This window comes from Schistocerca serialis, chromosome 5 (assembly GCF_023864345.2).
Source record: "Schistocerca serialis cubense isolate TAMUIC-IGC-003099 chromosome 5, iqSchSeri2.2, whole genome shotgun sequence".
In the NCBI taxonomy this organism is placed as follows: domain Eukaryota; kingdom Metazoa; phylum Arthropoda; class Insecta; order Orthoptera; family Acrididae; genus Schistocerca; species Schistocerca serialis.
The window spans coordinates 765,621,153-765,639,698 of record NC_064642.1 but is presented as its reverse complement, the minus strand read 5'-3'; positions in this window follow the sequence as shown (position 1 = coordinate 765,639,698).

The following is an 18,546-nucleotide window of genomic DNA, read 5'->3' as shown; positions in this document are numbered from 1 at the left end:
GAATAAATGAAAGAAGTGAATCCGCATTCCTCAATGCTAATAACTTTTACATTACAACAATCAATTGGAGAAATATGTGTATTTAGGATAACAAGTTTTTGAGTATAGATAAATTATATGACTTTCAAGGAAATGAGGGAGTATGTCTTTGTATAAAATGAACCACACTTTCCATTATTCGATGATTTGAATGCAAAATCTACTGTAAGTTGCATGAATCCTTTAAACTACGAAGAACAAATCACTGACAGAAATGTGTCAGAATTTTCGGACTTATAAGCACAAGTGGGGATGCAAAGTCCGAAAGAGTATTCAAACTAGAATAAATATGAGGATGTTTTGGCAACAGCATTAGTTAATGGTGAAATTCCTTGAAGTACGTCCTAAGAAAAAGGATGCATGAAGCCATAAGGATTTTGCTTTCAAAAAGGAGAATCTTGGACGGTGCAACCTAACCAGTTCTCTTACAGGAAGAGTTTCCCCTTTGGTCATTGCTAATTCTTCCGGAATGAATGTTGCATGTGAAATCGGGTATCCCTGTTCCTTCTACTCTTCCCATTGGGGGCCGCGTAGAAGACCGACTACGAAGTGGGCCGCGTAGAAGACCGACTACAAAGTGGGCCGCGTAGAAGACCGACTACAAATGTGGACGTCGGGGACATGCAAGACCCGGGGGAGTTTTACCACCGCAAGAGATTGTCCTAGGAACAACATTGTAAAACGAAAACTTACGTTATTTATTGTAAAATTTTTTTTTTTTTTTTTTTTTTTTTTTTTTTTTTTTTTTTTTTTTTTTTTTTTTTTTTTTTTTTTTTTTGCTGGAGGCACAAATCACTCTTCTCCAAATCGTTATATAAATCGATCCCTATCTTTCCTTTAGAGATCTATTTCAAAATTCTTTTTTTTTCTTCTATAGGCTTTCCTATCTTCTACACTCCTGGAAATTGAAATAAGAACACCGTGAATTCATTGTCCCAGGAAGGGGAAACTTTATTGACACATTCCTGGGGTCAGATACATCACATGATCATACTGACAGAACCACAGGCACATAGACACAGGCAACAGAGCATGCACAATGTCGGCACTAGTACAGTGTATATCCACCTTTCGCAGCAATGCAGGCTGCTATTCTCCCATGGAGACGATCGTAGAGATGCTGGATGTAGTCCTGTGGAACGGTTTGCCATGCCATTTCCACCTGGCGCCTCAGTTGGACCAGCGTTCGTGCTGGACGTGCAGACCGCGTGAGACGACGCTTCATCCAGTCCCAAACATGCTCAATGGGGGACAGATCCGGAGAACTTGCTGGCCAGGGTAGTTGACTTACACCTTCTAGAGCACGTTGGGTGGCACGGGATACATGCGGACGTGCACTGTCCTGTTGGAACAGCAAGTTCCCTTGCCGGTCTAGGAATGGTAGAACGATGGGTTCGATGACGGTTTGGATGTACTGTGCACTATTCAGTGTCCCCTCGACGATCACCAGTGGTGTACGGCCAGTGTAGGAGATCGCTCCCCACACCATAATGCCGGGTGTTGCCCCTGTGTGCCTCGGTCGTATGCAGTCCTGATTGTGGCGCTCACCTGCACGGCGCCAAACACGTATACGACCATCATTGACACCAAGGCAGAAGCGACTCTCATCGCTGAAGACGACACGTATCCATTCGTCCCTCCATTCACGCCTGTCGCGACACTACTGGAGGCGGGCTGCACGATGTTGGGGCGTGAGCGGAAGACGGCCTAACGGTGTGCGGGACCGTAGCCCAGCTTCATGGAGACGGTTGAGAATGGTCCTCGCCGATACCCCAGGAGCAACAGTGTCCCTAATTTGCTGGGAAGTGGCGGTGCGGTCCCCTACGGCACTGCGTAGGATCCTACGGTCTTGGCGTGCATCCGTGCGTCGCTGCGGTCCGGTCCCAGGTCGACGGGCACGTGCACCTTCCGCCGACCACTGGCGACAACATCGATGTACTGTGGAGACCTCACGCCCCACGTGTTGAGCAATTCGGCGGTACGTCCACCCGGCCTCCCGCATGCCCACTATACGCCCTCGCTCAAAGTCCGTCAACTGCACATACGGTTCACGTCCACGCTGTCGCGGCATGCTACCAGTGTTAAAGACTGCGATGGAGCTCCATATGCCACGGCAAACTGGCTGACACTGACGGCGGCGGTGCACAAATGCTGCGCAGCTAGCGCCATTCGACGGCCAACACCGCGGTTCCTGGTGTGTCCGCTGTGCCGTGCGTGTGATCATTGCTTGTACAGCCCTCTCGCAGTGTCCGGAGCAAGTTTGGTGGGTCTGACACACCGGTGTCAATGTGTTCTTTTTTCCATTTCCAGGAGTGTATGTACCGTAGGCTGGGGGTCTAGGCCTAAGAGGTTTTCCAAGGTTTCCCTGCTTAAGAAAGTTCCCGAATGGGTAGACCCTGATAACAGTTTCATGAAAGATCATCTTCCTTGATTGTGCACAGCAGACATAACACCTTGATGCACGTAAAAGCAATACAGCCGCGGTACCTGTCTCTTCATTTCTTCTGTTTTCAGTATTTCTTTTCTTCGTCTGTCTTAAACATAATATTCTTTTTCAGTCGGAGGACTGACAATCATCACTTCCGGGTTATCCACACTAATAGATAGCTCGCGAAGTGTGTTCGGTAAATCAAAATTGAGCTCACAAACTTCGCTCGCTGCGAGGGGCATTGTAATCTCCCCACGGAAAATTACCCTCTACCACGCAATAATTAATAATTATCAATCAAATCATCCACATTTATTCACTTTTGGAAAGTATCTGATCGGATTTTCTAGTAATATATGCGCCGACAGCTCGTCGACGCCAAGGTATTTTTCTACTACGTTTATTCTTTGGAATAACAGAGATACATATATGTATTCTCCATGGTTATTATAGAGGGATAACTAGGACAGCTTCGGAAGTATCTGTTGGAAGATTGTCGGGTTGCTAAAAGAGACATATTTGCTCTTCTTCTCGCTAAAGCGAGCTATTAACGTTTGTGCCACTAGCGGGTTATTTGAAGAGAGAGAAAAACTGTAAACGCAAATTAAGTAAGACTTGGAATCAACAGAAAACGGAACATGTAATGGAGATGGATTGAATATACAATTTTCCTCAGAAATAAGGTTTGTGACCCTTTTATTCTAGAGTGAATGACGAATGAGTTCTCTGTCTGAATCATTGATGATTGTCTTGGCCCTGTAATTAGTGGGGAAGTTTCAGTTGTGACGAAGAGAGCCTGCAATCACCGAGATTTTATAAAATCGTCCAAAAAGGCTTCGGACACATCTGAAATTCTAAATTTGTCGTAAAATGAACGAATTGTTCAAACGATCGATTTTCCCAACTGAATGCAGCGCTTAACAATGATAATAGATATAAAGATCTTTTACAGCAAGCCAGCCGCTGAATATTAAGATGAAGGGCTCCACCAGAGATTCTATTGGGCTGAGTTCACGTAATGAAACATTATATTTAAAACTGTGTATAGATAAAGGACAGAGAGAGAGAGAGAGAGAGAGAGCGAATGAAATTAGAGAAAATACGCAGAATCCTCCATTAGTATAGTTGTTTGCCTGTCTTATCACGGATCAGCGTAAAGATAAAACAGGAGGCCCTTACTTTACTGTACAGGTTTATGTGTGAGAGACATTACACCAAGTTAGCGGCCAGCTGCATTCACATACTTTCATCATTTACAGTATAATCCATTATAAAGGGGGGCAAGTTCTTTCGCTTACTCTGTGTAGAATCGAATTGGTATCCCGTCAGGTCCAGTGGACTTTCCTCCGTTGAGTGATTCCAGTTGCTTTTCTATTCCTTGAACACTTATTTCGATGTCAGCCATTTTTTCGTTTGTGCGAGGATTTAGAGAAGGAACTGCAGTGCGGTCTTCCTCTGTGAAACAGCTTTGGAAAAAGGTGTTTAGTATTTCAGCTTTACGCGTGTCATCCTCTGTTTCAATGCCACCCCACATTACAGATGTCGGGCGTAGTAGGCTGGGCGGACTGGTAAAGCAGAACAGGCGGCGAACTGTGGCGGAACTAACATCATATTTAATGACTGGCAGAGTACATGTATGTCTGAACACAAAGTGCACCGAACACTCGTAACGATGGGCCTCCACAGCCGACGGCCCACGCAATTGCCAATGTTAACACCAAGACGTCGGCGACCAAGATTAAAATGGGCACGATACCATCGCCACTTCACGTTGGCGCGATGGCAGGGCGTTGCATGGTCTGATGAATCCCAATACCTTCTTCGTCGGGCCGACAGGAGGGCGTGAATCAGTCGTCTTTCAGGGGAACTGCACCTCGGCACCTGTACTGCGGGACAGAGACAAGTTGGTGGCGGCTCCGTTATGTTCTGGGGAACATTCAGGTGGGATATCTGGGTCGAGTGGAACTCGTGCAACACACCAAGACGGCCGAGGAGTATCGTGCACTGGTTGCAGACCACCTGCATGCCTTCTTGACGATCAGGTTTCCTGACAGGAATGGCATTTTTCGACAAGATAATGCTCCACGTCACAAGGCCAGGAGTGTGATGGAGAGATTCGAGGAACACAGTGGCGAGTTACAGTTGACGCGCTGGTCCCCCGACTCACCAGACCTGAACCCTATCGAACACATGTGGGATGTGACTGAACGTGGCGTAAGAGCTCATTGCACACCCCTCCCCCCCCCCCCCCTCTCCCGGAAATCTGCGGGAATTAGGTGTCTTGTGGATGCAGATGTGGCGGCAGCTTCCTGCAACGACCTACCAAGATCATACTGTTTCCATGTCACGACGTGTCGCTGCTGTTATTCGTGCCAAAGGTGGACATACAGGCTGTTAAATAGGTGGTAATAACGTTCTGGCTGATCAGTATATAACTCTCTTAGAAAATAGCCTTCCGAGACTGTTGCCTGAAATTTTCTTCCATGACACTGACAAAGGGGAGATTGAGTCAATAATTAAGTCACTAAACGCCAAGGACGCTCATGGATATGACGCGGTATCTAGCGTAATGCATAAGTACTGTGTTGCATATGTTAGCCCAGTAATTAGCCATCCTGATCGATTAATGTACTCTGTAGTGAAGCAAATTTATAAAAAAAAAAAAAAAAAAAGAAGGGATAGTGTAGGCAATGTTAGACATGTTTCTATGCCAATCGGTCTTTGTTAAAATTGCTGAAAAATCTGTATATTTGAGGCTGATTGATCATTTCAGTTCACATAATTTGCTGTCAGCTACGTAGTTTGCTTTTAGAAGTGATTTATCAACTGAAAATGCTATATTCTCTTTTGTTTGTGAGGCTCTAGAGGGATGAAATGAAAGGTTGCAAAAGCTATACATCTCCTTTGATTTAACTAAGGCCTTTGATTGTGTAACTCACAACTGGTTCACTTCTTACTTTACGAACAGACAACAGAATGTCATTCTCTGAAGTATTGAGAATGGCTACGACGTGCAGACCCATAAGAGCACTGTTAAGTACGGGGTTCTCCAGGGGTCGGTAATGGGGCCGTTAATGTTTCGTATATACATATTACCGCTGATTCCTAAATATATCTGTTTCCTGATGACACCAGCATGGTAGTGAAGGATGTTGTGCGCAATACTGACAGAGTATCAAATAATGTATTTCAAGCCGTAAGTTCACTCCCTGTAGAAAATAATTTGATATTAAATCACTGTAAGACTCGGTTTTTAAATTTTCTAATACACAAAAAAGAAAAAAAACGTACTTCACGATCACACAGAATGGGGATATGATTAATGAGATTCAACAGATCGAATTCTTAGGTGTTGAGATAGACAATAAGCTGGCGTGGAAAGCCCATGTTCAGGATTTGGTACAAAACCTAAGTGCTGCTTCATGATCTCGCTCGAAAACAAAATGCTGCTTCATTTATCGTTAAAAAAGTATCTGAAATAAGAGACAGTTCAACACAAAAAACAGTCTACTTTCATTATTTTCGTTCACATATGCCTGTGGTTCTACATTTGTCGATAACTCTTCTGATTCAAACAGGGTATTTTTGGCTCAGAAACTGGTGGTTCGTGCAAAATGTGACGTAAATTCACGACGTTTGGTCGACCCATGTTGAGTCATCTGGGAATTCTGACACTGGTTTCTCAATAAGTATTTTCTTTAATGTTTTTATACCCAAGACGTAGCAGTTGTCACTCAGGTATAGCTGGAAGACTTCCAGACTGCATATGCGACGCACCTCTTCTGCAGAAAGGCGTGAAGTATTCTGCCGCATTCATTTCCAACAAGCTGCTACAAAAATTAAGGAAATGTTTGTAGCAATACATCATTTCCCCATGGCTCACTCATTCTGTTCTGCCGAGGAACTATCGGAAAAATTATAAAATTAAGCTAATTCCTGTGTTACGTTGTCGACTACGTTCATTTAAATTTATGTCATGTCGTCTGCAAAGGATTCTTATACGTTTCATTTTATCTATTATTCCTCTTCTGTTATTCTTTCATGTACTGACTCGTTCCATCACTATGGGGACTTACTCCTTAATTTGGTCCTACGGCACATGACATATAAAATAATTAAAATAAATCACTGCAGCACCTCGCTCACTGAGAACTACTAGAACTGAGAGGGCAAGCGAATGGTGGCAGGAAGAGACAGAGATTTTATATATATATATATATATATATATATATATATATATATATATATATATATATATATATATATATATAGAGAGAGAGAGAGAGAGAGAGAGTGTATATTTCTTTGTTGGCTACGTACATGTACAGTAGACAGAACAAAACTGTTCGTACGGAAAATGGCTTAAGTCCCACTTCGGGCATTCTCGGCGCGTAAAGCCACATCGCAAACTCGGGCAGCATTTTCGCTCCTTTAATATGCTTGTTGGGGTACAGCAGCAACATACTTTAGAAATCAATATCAGTTAAACACTGTATACAGAAGCATAGGACGTCGACAAATGGTTCAAATGGCTCTCAGCACTGTGGGACTTAACATCTGAGGTCATCAGTCCCATGGACTTAGAACTACTTCAACCTAAATAACCTAAGGAAATCACACACATCCATGCCCGAGGCAGGATTCGAACTTTCAACCGTAGCAGCAGCGCGGTTCCGGACTGAAGCGCCTAGAACGGCTCGGCCACAGGGTCAAGATGTCGACAGTGATCGCGAAATCGGTCAAGTTTCGACTGGCAGTGCTAGATGCAAGCGAAGTCGTTAGAAGTGCCTGGGTATCATTCTCTAAATCAGAGTTAGATTCCGCAGGTATTGCCAATAATTTTTACGTGCCTTAAGTGGGAGGTACCAACGGCGTTTCTGTGGAAGCTTCTTTGGTCTTCATCAGTACAACACTGGTGCATATTATTTGTAGTGTTTAAGAGAATTATTGTAGTACGAGCTAATAAAAACTGTATTGTGTAACTCACAAGATTTTTAACGAAATTCATCCAAGGTATTTTAAGCGCAGATTTTTACAGGAATGAGACAAGATTATTATTTTTACGAATAGGTGATTTTAGAGCAATCGGGCTACTACCAAAATTTTAACTTCTTCTATGTTCGTTTATCAAATACAAGAAACAATTGAATGACTATTCATTTCTTTAGCAAGAATGAGATACTTCCTTTTTTTCTTTTTTTTTCAACTTACGTGCTCCAGTATAAGAGCCTATTTCGAGAGTAATACTTTTTCCCTTTTATTTGGGAACATCAAAATTACTGGATTTCGAAAACAATGAATGGTACAAATTATGTTGCCGAAGGGAAAGTTCTGTGTGTGCGCACAAAACTATTCATAGAAGTAACAGACAAGATGGGAAATCAGATGCAGCAGAAAAAGTCATTAATATGGAAATGAGTGTGAGAGAATAAATGTTTAACGATAAATTCATAAATTTGGGTTTCCAAGAAAAAAAAAATAAACTTGGAATAGTAAGGTTGAGTATTCAACTTACCGTGTCTCCCTAAAAAGCTTATATTCTGTAAGACACTATTAATTAAAATCCTGTTGGATGTGTCTCATGGCCGCGTGGTGTAGCCGAGCGGTTCTAGGCGCTTCAGTCTGGAACCGCGCGGCCGCAACGGTCGCAGGTTTGAATCCTGCCTCGAGCATGGATGTGTGTGTTGTCCTTAGGTTAGTTAGGTTTACGTAGTTCTAAGTTCTAGGGGACAGATGACCTCAGATGTTAAGTCCCATAGTGCTCAGAGCCATTTGAACCATTCTTTTGTGTCTCATGATCCGAAAGAGATAAGCATTGGATAATCTTTTCCAATGGAAACTATGGTTTGTCTCCGCCTCATTTTCAACAGAACTTGAACTCAATAATTTCAGTCGTCTTGGGTCTGAAACTACACACGCCAGACGGCGGAATGCAATAAGCTTTTCCTTACTAAATTTAGAGTTTAATTTAAGACAATGACCTGATTTGAATACATGTTTTTATTCACTCAAAAATTATTATCATTCCTGAAAATCGTTTTGAATATAGAGAACATGCTAGAGCACAGACGCAAAAATTTAGAAGCGTATCTCACTAGGTGTAAGATAAATACCGCCTACAGAAAAATTAATGAGACCTTTGAAGAAAAGAGAACCAACTGGATGGATATCAAGAGCTCAGATGGAAAAGCAGTCCTAAGCATAGAAGGGAAAAGAGAAAGATGGAAGGAGTACATGGAGAGTCTATACAAGGGCGATGTGCTTGAGAGCAGTACTATGGAAATGTGGCCTGAGCTCCCAGTCGGTACACTTCGACAGTGCAGAAAGATACGTATATAGCTTCTTTTCTATGTTTACTTCGTAAATTCTTATTAAATTGCGTGTGAGTTTAATATAGGAGGTGTAATTTCGAGTTTTAGTTACTGTAATCGTAAATTCATGTAGATTTTAGCGCAGTCGTTAGGCATTTGTACATGTTAGTTCATACATTCTTTGCGTGTTTCCCTTATGTTATCTAGGCACGGACTCGTGTTTCAGTAACTGTTGTTCAACATCGATTATAATGGACAGGGACTGTGATTGCTGTGTTCAGATGAGGGCTGAGTTGGCATCCCTTCGCTCACAGCTGCAGGCGGCGCTGACTTCGATTGCACAGCTTGAGGCTGTTGCCAATGGGCACCACTGTGGGGAGCCGGACTTGGGTATCACAGGGATGTCAACCTCGTCCCGTCTGTCCCCAGACCGGTCTGCCACCGTGGTTGGCCTGGTTGCTGCCCGCAGTGGGGCTGAGCCCTCGCCTGTGGTTGATTGGGAGGTCGTTCCAAGGCATGGCAGGCAGCGAAAGACGTCCCCGGAGGCTGATCAGAAAGCCTCCCCAGTGCGTCTGACAAACAGGTTTCAGGCACTGTCTCTAGCTGAGCCAGATGCAGCTGCCTGCCCTGCTTCAGAGGATGATTCTCAGCCTTCAAGGTCCGGGCAATCGCAGAGGGTGGGCTTATTGGTAGTTGGGAGCTCCAATGTTATGCGCGTAATGGGGCCCCTTAGGGATATGGCGGCTAAGGAGGGAAAGAAATCCAGTGTGCACTCCGTGTGCATTCCGGGTGGAGTCATTCCTGATGTGGAAAGGGTCCTTCTGGATGCCATGAAGAGCACAGGGTGCGGCCAGCTGCAGGTGGTGGCACATGTCGGCACTAATGACGTGTGTCGCTTTGGAGCTGAGGAAATTCTCTCTGGATTCCAGCGGCTATCTGATATGGTGAAGGCTGCCGGTCTTGCTTACGAGATGAAGGCAGAGCTCACCATCTGCAGCATCGTTGACAGAACCGACTGCGGACCTTTGGTGCAGAGCCGGGTGGAGGGTCTGAATCAGAGGCTCAGACGGTTTTGCGATCGTGTTGGCTGCAGATTCCTTGACTTGCGCCATAGGGTGGTGGGGTTTCGGGTTCCGCTGAATAGGTCAGGAGTTCACTACACTCAGCTGGTGGCTACACGGATAGCGGAGGCTGTGTGGCGTGGACTGGGCGGTTTTTTAGATTAGAAGGCCTCGGGAAAGTACGGGGTGGGCTGCAATCTCAAACGGTGCATGGCAAATACAGGACGTGCTTGGATCAAGGAACAGTCGGAATTGTAATTGTAAATTGTAGTAGTTGTGTTCGGAAAGTCCATGAGCTTCAAGCGCTAGTAGAAAGCACAGAAGTTGAAATCGTTACAGATACAGAAAGCTGGCTAATGCCTGAAATAAGTTCTGCAGAAATTTTTACGAAGTCTCAGATGGTGTTCAGGAAAGATAGATTAGGCAGAATTGGTGGTGGAGTGTTTGTGTCTGTCAGTAGTGGTTTATCTTGCAGTGAAGTCGAAGTGGATACTCCGTGCGAATTGGTATTTGAAACACGAACAGCTGGTAGCATGAGTTTCTTGGAAGTAGATACCTTAGGTGTTGCGAAGCAACTCAAATCGCTTGATACGGGCAAGTCTTCACGTCCAGATTGTATACCGATGAGGTTCCTTTCAGATTACGCTGATACAATAGCTCCCTGCTTAGCAATCATATACAATCGCTCGCTCACCGATAGATCTGTACCTACAGATTGGAAAATTGCGCAGGTCGCACCAGTGTTTAAGAAGGGTAGTACGAGTAATCCATCGAACTACAGACCTATATCATTGACGTCGGTTTGCAGTAGGGTTTTGGAACATATATTGTATTCAAACATTATGAATCACCTCGAAGGGAACGATCTATTGATACGTAATCTGCATGGTTTCAGAAAACATCGTTCTTGTGCAACGCAGCTAGCTCTTTATTCGCACGAAGTAATGGCCGCTATCGACAGGGGATCTCAAGTTGATTCCGTATTTCTAGATTTCCGGAAAGCTTTTGACACCGTTCCTCGCAAGCTAATCAAGCTGCGGGCCTATGGGGTATCGTCTCAGTTGTGCGACTGGATTCGTGATCTCCTGTCAGGAAGGTCGCAGGAAGGTCGCAGGAAGGTCGCAGGAAGGTCGCAGGAAGGTCGCAGTTCGTAGCAATAGACGGCAAATCATCGAGTAAAATTGAAGTGATATCAGGTGTTCCCCAGGGAAGCGTCCTGGGACCTCTGCTGTTCCTGATCTACACTCCTGGAAATGGAAAAAAGAACACATTGACACCGGTGTGTCAGACCCACCATACTTGCTCCGGACACTGCGGAAGGGCTGTACAAGCAATGATCACACGCACGGCACAGCGGACACACCAGGAACCGCGGTGTTGGCCGTTGAATGGCGCTAGCTGCGCAGCATTTGTGCACCGCCGCCGTCAGTGTCAGCCAGTTTGCCGTGGCATACGGAGCTCCATCGCAGTCTTTAACACTGGTAGCATGCCGCGACAGCGTGGACGTGAACCGTATGTGCAGTTGACGGACTTTGAGCGAGGGCGTATAGTGGGCATGCGGGAGGCCGGGTGGACGTACCGCCGAATTGCTCAACACGTGGGGCGTGAGGTCTCCACAGTACATCGATGTTGTCGCCAGTGGTCGGCGGAAGGTGCAAGTGCCCGTCGACCTGGGACCGGACCGCAGCGACGCACGGATGCACGCCAAGACCGTAGGATCCTACGCAGTGCCGTAGGGGACCGCACCGCCACTTCCCAGCAAATTAGGGACACTGTCGCTCCTGGGGTATCCGCGAGGACCATTCGCAACCGTCTCCATGAAGCTGGGCTACGGTCCCGCACACCGTTAGGCCGTCTTCCGCTCACGCCCCAACATCGTGCAGCCCGCCTCCAGTGGTGTCGCGACAGGCGTGAATGGAGGGACGAATGGAGACGTGTCGTCTTCAGCGATGAGAGTCGCTTCTGCCTTGGTGCCAATGATGGTCGTATGCGTGTTTGGCGCCGTGCAGGTGAGCGCCACAATCAGGACTGCATACGACCGAGGCACACAGGGCCAACACCCGGCATCATGGTGTGGGGAGCGATCTCCTACACTGGCCGTACACCACTGGTGATCGTCGAGGGGACACTGAATAGTGCACGGTACATCCAAACCGTCATCGAACCCATCGTTCTACCATTCCTAGACCGGCAAGGGAACTTGCTGTTCCAACAGGACAATGCACGTCCGCATGTATCCCGTGCCACCCAACGTGCTCTAGAAGGTGTAAGTCAACTACCCTGGCCAGCAAGATCTCCGGATCTGTCCCCCATTGAGCATGTTTGGGACTGGATGAAGCGTCGTGTCACGCGGTCTGCACGTCCAGCACGAACGCTGGTCCAACTGAGGCGCCAGGTGGAAATGGCATGGCAAGCCGTTCCACAGGACTACATCCAGCATCTCTACGATCGTCTCCATGGGAGAATAGCAGCCTGCATTGCTGCGAAAGGTGGATATACACTGTACTAGTGCCGACATTGTGCGTGCTCTGTTGCCTGTGTCTATGTGCCTGTGGTTCTGTCAGTGTGATCATGTGATGTATCTGACCCCAGGAATGTGTCAATAAAGTTTCCCCTTCCTGGGACAATGAATTCACGGTGTTCTTATTTCAATTTCCAGGAGTGTATATAAATGACCGGGGTGACTATCTGAGCAATTCTCTTAGGTTGTTCGCAGATGATGCTGTAATTTACCGTCTAGTAAGGTCATCCGTAGACCAGTATAAGTTGCAAAGCGATTTAGAAAAGATTGCTGTATGGTGTGGCAGGTGGCAGTTGACGCTAAATAACGAAAAGTGTGAGGTGATCCACGTGAGTGCCAAAAGAATTCCGTTGGAATTCGATTACTCGATAAATAGTACAATTCTCAAAGCTGTCAATTCAACTAAGTACCTTGGTGTTAAAATTACGAACAACTTCAGTTGGAAAGACCACATAGATAATATTGTGGGAAAGGCGAGCCAAAGGTTGCGTTTCATTGGCAGGACACTTAGAAGCTGCAACAAGTCCACTGAAGAGACAGCTTACACTACACTCGTTCGTCCTCTGTTAGAATATTGCTGCGCGGTGTGGGATCCTTACCAGGTGGTATTGACGCAGGACATCGAAAGTGTGCCAAAAAGGGCAGCTCGTTTTATATTATCACGTAATAGGTTAAAGAGTGTGCCAGATATGATACGCGAGTTGGGATGGACGTCATTAAAGCAAAGATGTTTTTCGTCCCTGGGAGATCTATTTACAAATTTTCACTTAGCAACTTTCTCTTCCGAATGTGAAAATATTTTGTTGAACCCAACCTACATAGGTAGGAATGATCATCAAAATAAAGGAAGAGAAGTCATAGTTCGAACAGAAGGGTTTAGATGTTAGTTTTTCCCGCGCGCTGTTCGGGAGTGAAACGGTAGAGAGATATTATGATTGTGGTTCGATGAACCCTCTGCCAAGCACTTAAATGTGATTGCAGAGTAATCATGTAGATGTAGATGTAGATGAAGAGGAAGTAGACGAAGATGAAGTGGGAGGTATGATACTGAGTGAAGAGTTTGACAGAGCACTGAAAGACCTAAGTCAAAACTAGGCCCCTGGAGTAGACAACATTCCGTTAGAACTACTGATAGCCTTGGGAGAGCCAGCCCTGACAAAACTCTACCATCTGGTGAGCAAGATGTATGAGACAGGCGAAATGCCCTCAGACTTCAAGAAGAACATAATTTGAATCCCAAAGCAATCAGGTGTTGACAGGTGTGAAAATTACCGAACTATCAGTTTAATAAGTCATGCCTGCAAAGGACTAACGCGAATTCTTTACAACTGAATGGAAAAACTGGCAGAAGCCGATCTCGGGGAACATCAGTTTAGATTCCGTAGAAATGTTGGAACACGCGACGCAGTACTGACCCTACGACTTATCTTAGAAGATAGGTTAAGGAAAGACAACCTACGATTCTAGCATTTGTAGACTCAGAGAAATCTTTTGACAATGTTGACTGGAATACTCTCTTCCGAATTCTGAAGTTGTCAGGTGTAAAATACAGGGAGCGAAAGGTTATTTACAATTTGTACAGAAACCAGATGGCAATTATAAGAGTCGAGGGGCACGAAAGGGAAGCGGTGGTCAAGAAGAGAGTGAGACGGGGTTGTAGCCTATCCCTGATGCTATTCAGTCTGTATGTTGAGCAAGCGGTAAAGGAAACAAAAGAAAAATGTGGTGTAGGAATTAAAATCCATGGAGAAGAAATAAAAATTTGAGGTTGAATGACGACACTGTAATTCTGTCAGAGACAGCAAACGACAAGGAGGAGCAGCTGAACGGAATGGACAGTGTCTTGAAAGGAGGATATAAGATAAACGTCAACAAAAGCAAAACGAGGATAATGGAATGTAGTCGAATAAAATCGGGTGATGCTGCAGTAATTAGATTAGGCAATGGGACTCTTAAAGCAATAATTGAGTTTTGCTCTTTGGGGAGCAAAATAACTGATGATGGTCGAAGTAGAGAGGATATGAAATGTAGACTGGGTAGGGCAAGAAAAGCATTTCTGAAGAAAAAAAAATTGTTAAAATCGATTACAGATTTAAGCATTAGGAAGTCTTTTCTGAAAGTATTTGTATGGAGTGTAGCCATGTATGAAAGTGAAACATGAACGATAAATAGCGTAGACAGGAAAAGAAGCTTTCGAAATGTGGTGCGCCAGAAGAATGCTGAAAGTTAGGTGAGTAGATCGGAGGAGGTACTGAATAGAATTGGGGAGAAGAGGAATTTGTGGCACAACTTGACTAAAAGAAGGGTTGGTTGGACACGTTTTGAGGTATCAAGGGATCACCAATTTAGGAGTGGAGGGCAGCGTGGAGGGTAAAAATCGTAGAGGGAGACCAATAAATGAATACACTAAGCAGGTTGAGAAGGATGTAGGTTGCAGTTGTTATTCGGAGATGAAGAGGCTTGCACAGGATAGGGTACCATGGAGAGCTGCATCAAACCAGTCTCTGGACTGAAGAAAATGTTCAAGTGTGTGTGAGTTCCTAAGGGACCACACTGCTGAGGTCATCTATCCCTAGGCTTACACACTACTTAAACTAACTTATGTTAAGAACAACACACACACCCATGCCCGAGGGAGGACTTGAAACTCCGGCGGGAGGCGCCGCGCTGTCCGTTACATGGCGCCCAAGACCGCACGGTCAGTCCGCGCGGCTGGACTGAAGACCACAACAACAACAACGTAGAGAAAAAGGAACATGTTACGGGAGATTACGCTAATTCGAGACAGATAGATCCTGTCGAGCGTTAAGCGCCCAATTCTTTTGAGAAGTAGCCGAGTTTAGTTCTCACAGCGCACGCCTAGACCATTCAGGAGCAAGACATTGTCGGGAAGTCTTCATTTCGAAAGCGTTGGACTTTCTCGAGTATTCCAGGATCTTCGTATCTGAATTTAGAGCAGCTATGCTCAAGTCAGAATGGAAGTAAAACGTTCCAAAATGTCCAAACGTGTGTGAAATCTTATGGGACTTAACTGCTAAGGTCATCAGCCCATAAGCTTACACTCTACTTAACCTAAATTATTCTAATGACAAACACACACACCCATGCCCGAGGGAGGACTCGAACCTCCGCCAGGACCAGCCGCACAGTCCATGACTGCAGCGCCCCAGACCGCTCGGCTACTCCCGCGTGGGTAAAACGTTCCAGTCTTTGTCACGTCTACCTAGAATCTGTTGTTGAAACAAGTACACGGTTGCTGCGTAACAAACACATTTAAAACTGTAACTCGTTTGACAATTTTGTGATCTTTGTGAAGCCATCTTGTGATGACCATACTGTGCGAAGATCTGATTCTCATCAAATCCTTTTTGTGCGGTGGACAAAAAAAAACCGTGTCCGTATCATCTGTTTATCACCACATTCCACTTACAAAATGCAATCTCCTGTGTGGAATCCCTGGGACCGTTTAAAACGCATTATTTCCAAGAAACAGAAACCTGGTGGGCAAGTAACCCAGGTCAAGTACTAATCTCATTTCTGATTACGAGTTTATTTGCTGCTGTAACGATGGAAAGTGGAAAGTGGAAAATACCATAAACGGCCATCAGAAAACGGGACTCTTCCCACGTAACTGTGATATACGTAGAGACAATGACTTTGCACCATAAGTTTGACATACACAATGCAAGCAACGAAATAAATGTGAGTCCATAAGGTATACGGCCACCTCTCGAAGAAAGCAAGCCGCATCACGAACCATTAGCCGTATTAAACTCCTCACTTTCATAACTCGTTAAGTAGTTAATATCTCTCCGTAAAGGGAACGTTCATACGAACTCAAAGAGAAAGCAGCTGTAGCGGAATCAAAGGAGACATAAGTGAAAATTATTTTCTTGGAAAAGAGATAGGTAAAAGCACAGAAAACGTAATCTTTCAGCCATTAGGAGTCTCACAGAAATTTAATCGAGGATAATGCAGAATACATTGAATTATACTCTGCAGCAGCTGTTTCTCCGAAGACTGACACAGAGAAATGGGCACAGTGCATGGAATACTACCCTTGACCTCTCTAAGAAAAAGGCATTTTATACACCCTGACTGCACATCTTTAGCACAACAAGCGCAGAAATTTTCGGAGAGGGAATAACTTTATTTTAGGGTTTACCAGTTCTTATACTGGTGGATGTTAAACGTTTTTTCTGTCTGTGTCATATTTGGACTCCGTTTTTATTTCGGTCCAGAAATAATGTTTTTTTGTGTATTAAGTGTTACGTAGCACGAATTCAAAAAATAAAATGTGAAATACAATGTTTCAAAAGTAGACCCTAAATTTTTAAAAAATGCAGTTATTCAAATCTTGTAATATACACTTAGACGACAAAAGTCATGGCACAGCTCCTAATATTGTGCCGGACCGATGTAGTACAGAAACTCACATGACATGGGCTCAGCGAGTCGTTGGAAGCGCCCTGCGGAAATACTAACACATGCTACCTATTGTGATAGTGTTGTTGGCGCAAAACTGTGTGCGCAAACTGACTTCTCAAGTACGTCCTATAAACATACGATTGCATCCATTTCGATCGATCTGGGTGGCCAAATCATTCACTTAAACTGTGCGGAATGTTTTTGAAACCAATCGCGAACATCGTTCTTCGGGAACTTGAAGTCCGTGAAAGGCTGAAAATAGTCTCCAAACGGCGGAACGTAGCCACTTCCAGTCGATGATCGGTTCAATTGGACCAGAAGATGCAGTCTTTTCCATGTGAACACAATCCACGCCATCATGCTGTCACCACCAGCTTCCACAGTACCTTGTTGGCAATTTGGGTCCGTGGCTACTTGGGGTCTGCGCCACACTCGAACCATATCATCAGCTCTTATCAACTGAAATCGGGACTCACCTGATGAGGCCACGATTTTCCAGTCATTTGGGGTCCAATTTAGAGTCAAACCGATACGGTCACGAGTCCAGGAGAGTCGCTGCATGCGATGTCTTCCTGATAGAAAAGGCGTTCACGTCGGTCGTCTGTTCCCATAGCCCATTGACGCTAAAATTTCGCCGCAGTGTCCTAACAGATACGTTCGTATTACGTCCCACATTGATTTCTGAGGTTATTTCGCGCAGTGGTGCTTGTGTGTAGGCGATGACAGCTATACGCAAGCGCCTCTGCTTTCGTTCGTGAAGTGAAGGCCGTCGGCCAGTGCGTTGTCCCTGGTGAGAGGTAATGCCGGAAACGTGGTATTCTCGGCACACTCTTGACACTGTGGATCTCGGAATATTAAATTCCCTAAAGATTTCCGAAACGAAATTTCCCATTTGTCTAGTTGTAAGTACCATACCGTGTTCGTTGTTGTTGTAGTTGTGGTCTTCAGTCCTGAGACTGGTTTGATGCAGCTCTCCATGCTACTCTATCCTGTGCAAGCTTCTTCATCTTCCAGTACCTACTGCAACCGACATCCTTCTGAATCTGCTTAGTGTATTCATCTCTTGGTCTCCCCCTACGATTTTTACCCTCCACGCTGCCCTCCAATACTAAATTGGTGATCCCTTGATGCCTCAGAACATGTCCTACCAACCGATCTCTTCTTCTGGTCAAGTTGTGCCACAAACTTCTCTTCTCCCCAATCCTATTCAATACTTCCTCATTAGTTATGTGATCTACCCATCTAATCTTCAGCATTCTTCTGTAGCACCACATTTCAAAAGCTTCTATTCTCTTCTTGTCCAAACTATTTACCGTCCATGTTTCACTTTCATACATGGCTACACTCCATACAAATACTTTCAGAAATGACTTCCTGACACTTAAATCTATACTCGATGTTAACAAATTTCTCTTCTTCAGAAACGCTTTCCTTGCCATTGCCAGTCTACATTTTATATCCTCTCTACGTCGACCATCATCAGTTATTTTGCTCCCCAAATAGCAAAACTCCTTTACTACTTTAAGTGTCTCATTTCCTAATCTAATACCCTCAACATCACCCGACTTAATTCGACTACATTCCATTATCCTCGTTTTGCTTTTGTTGATGTTCATCTTATATCCTCCCTTCAAGACACCATCCATTCCGTTCAACTGTTCTTCCAAGTCCTTTGCTGTCTCTGACAGAATTACAATGTCATCGGCGAACCTCAACGTTTTTATTTCTTCTCCATGGATTTTAATACCTACTCCGAAT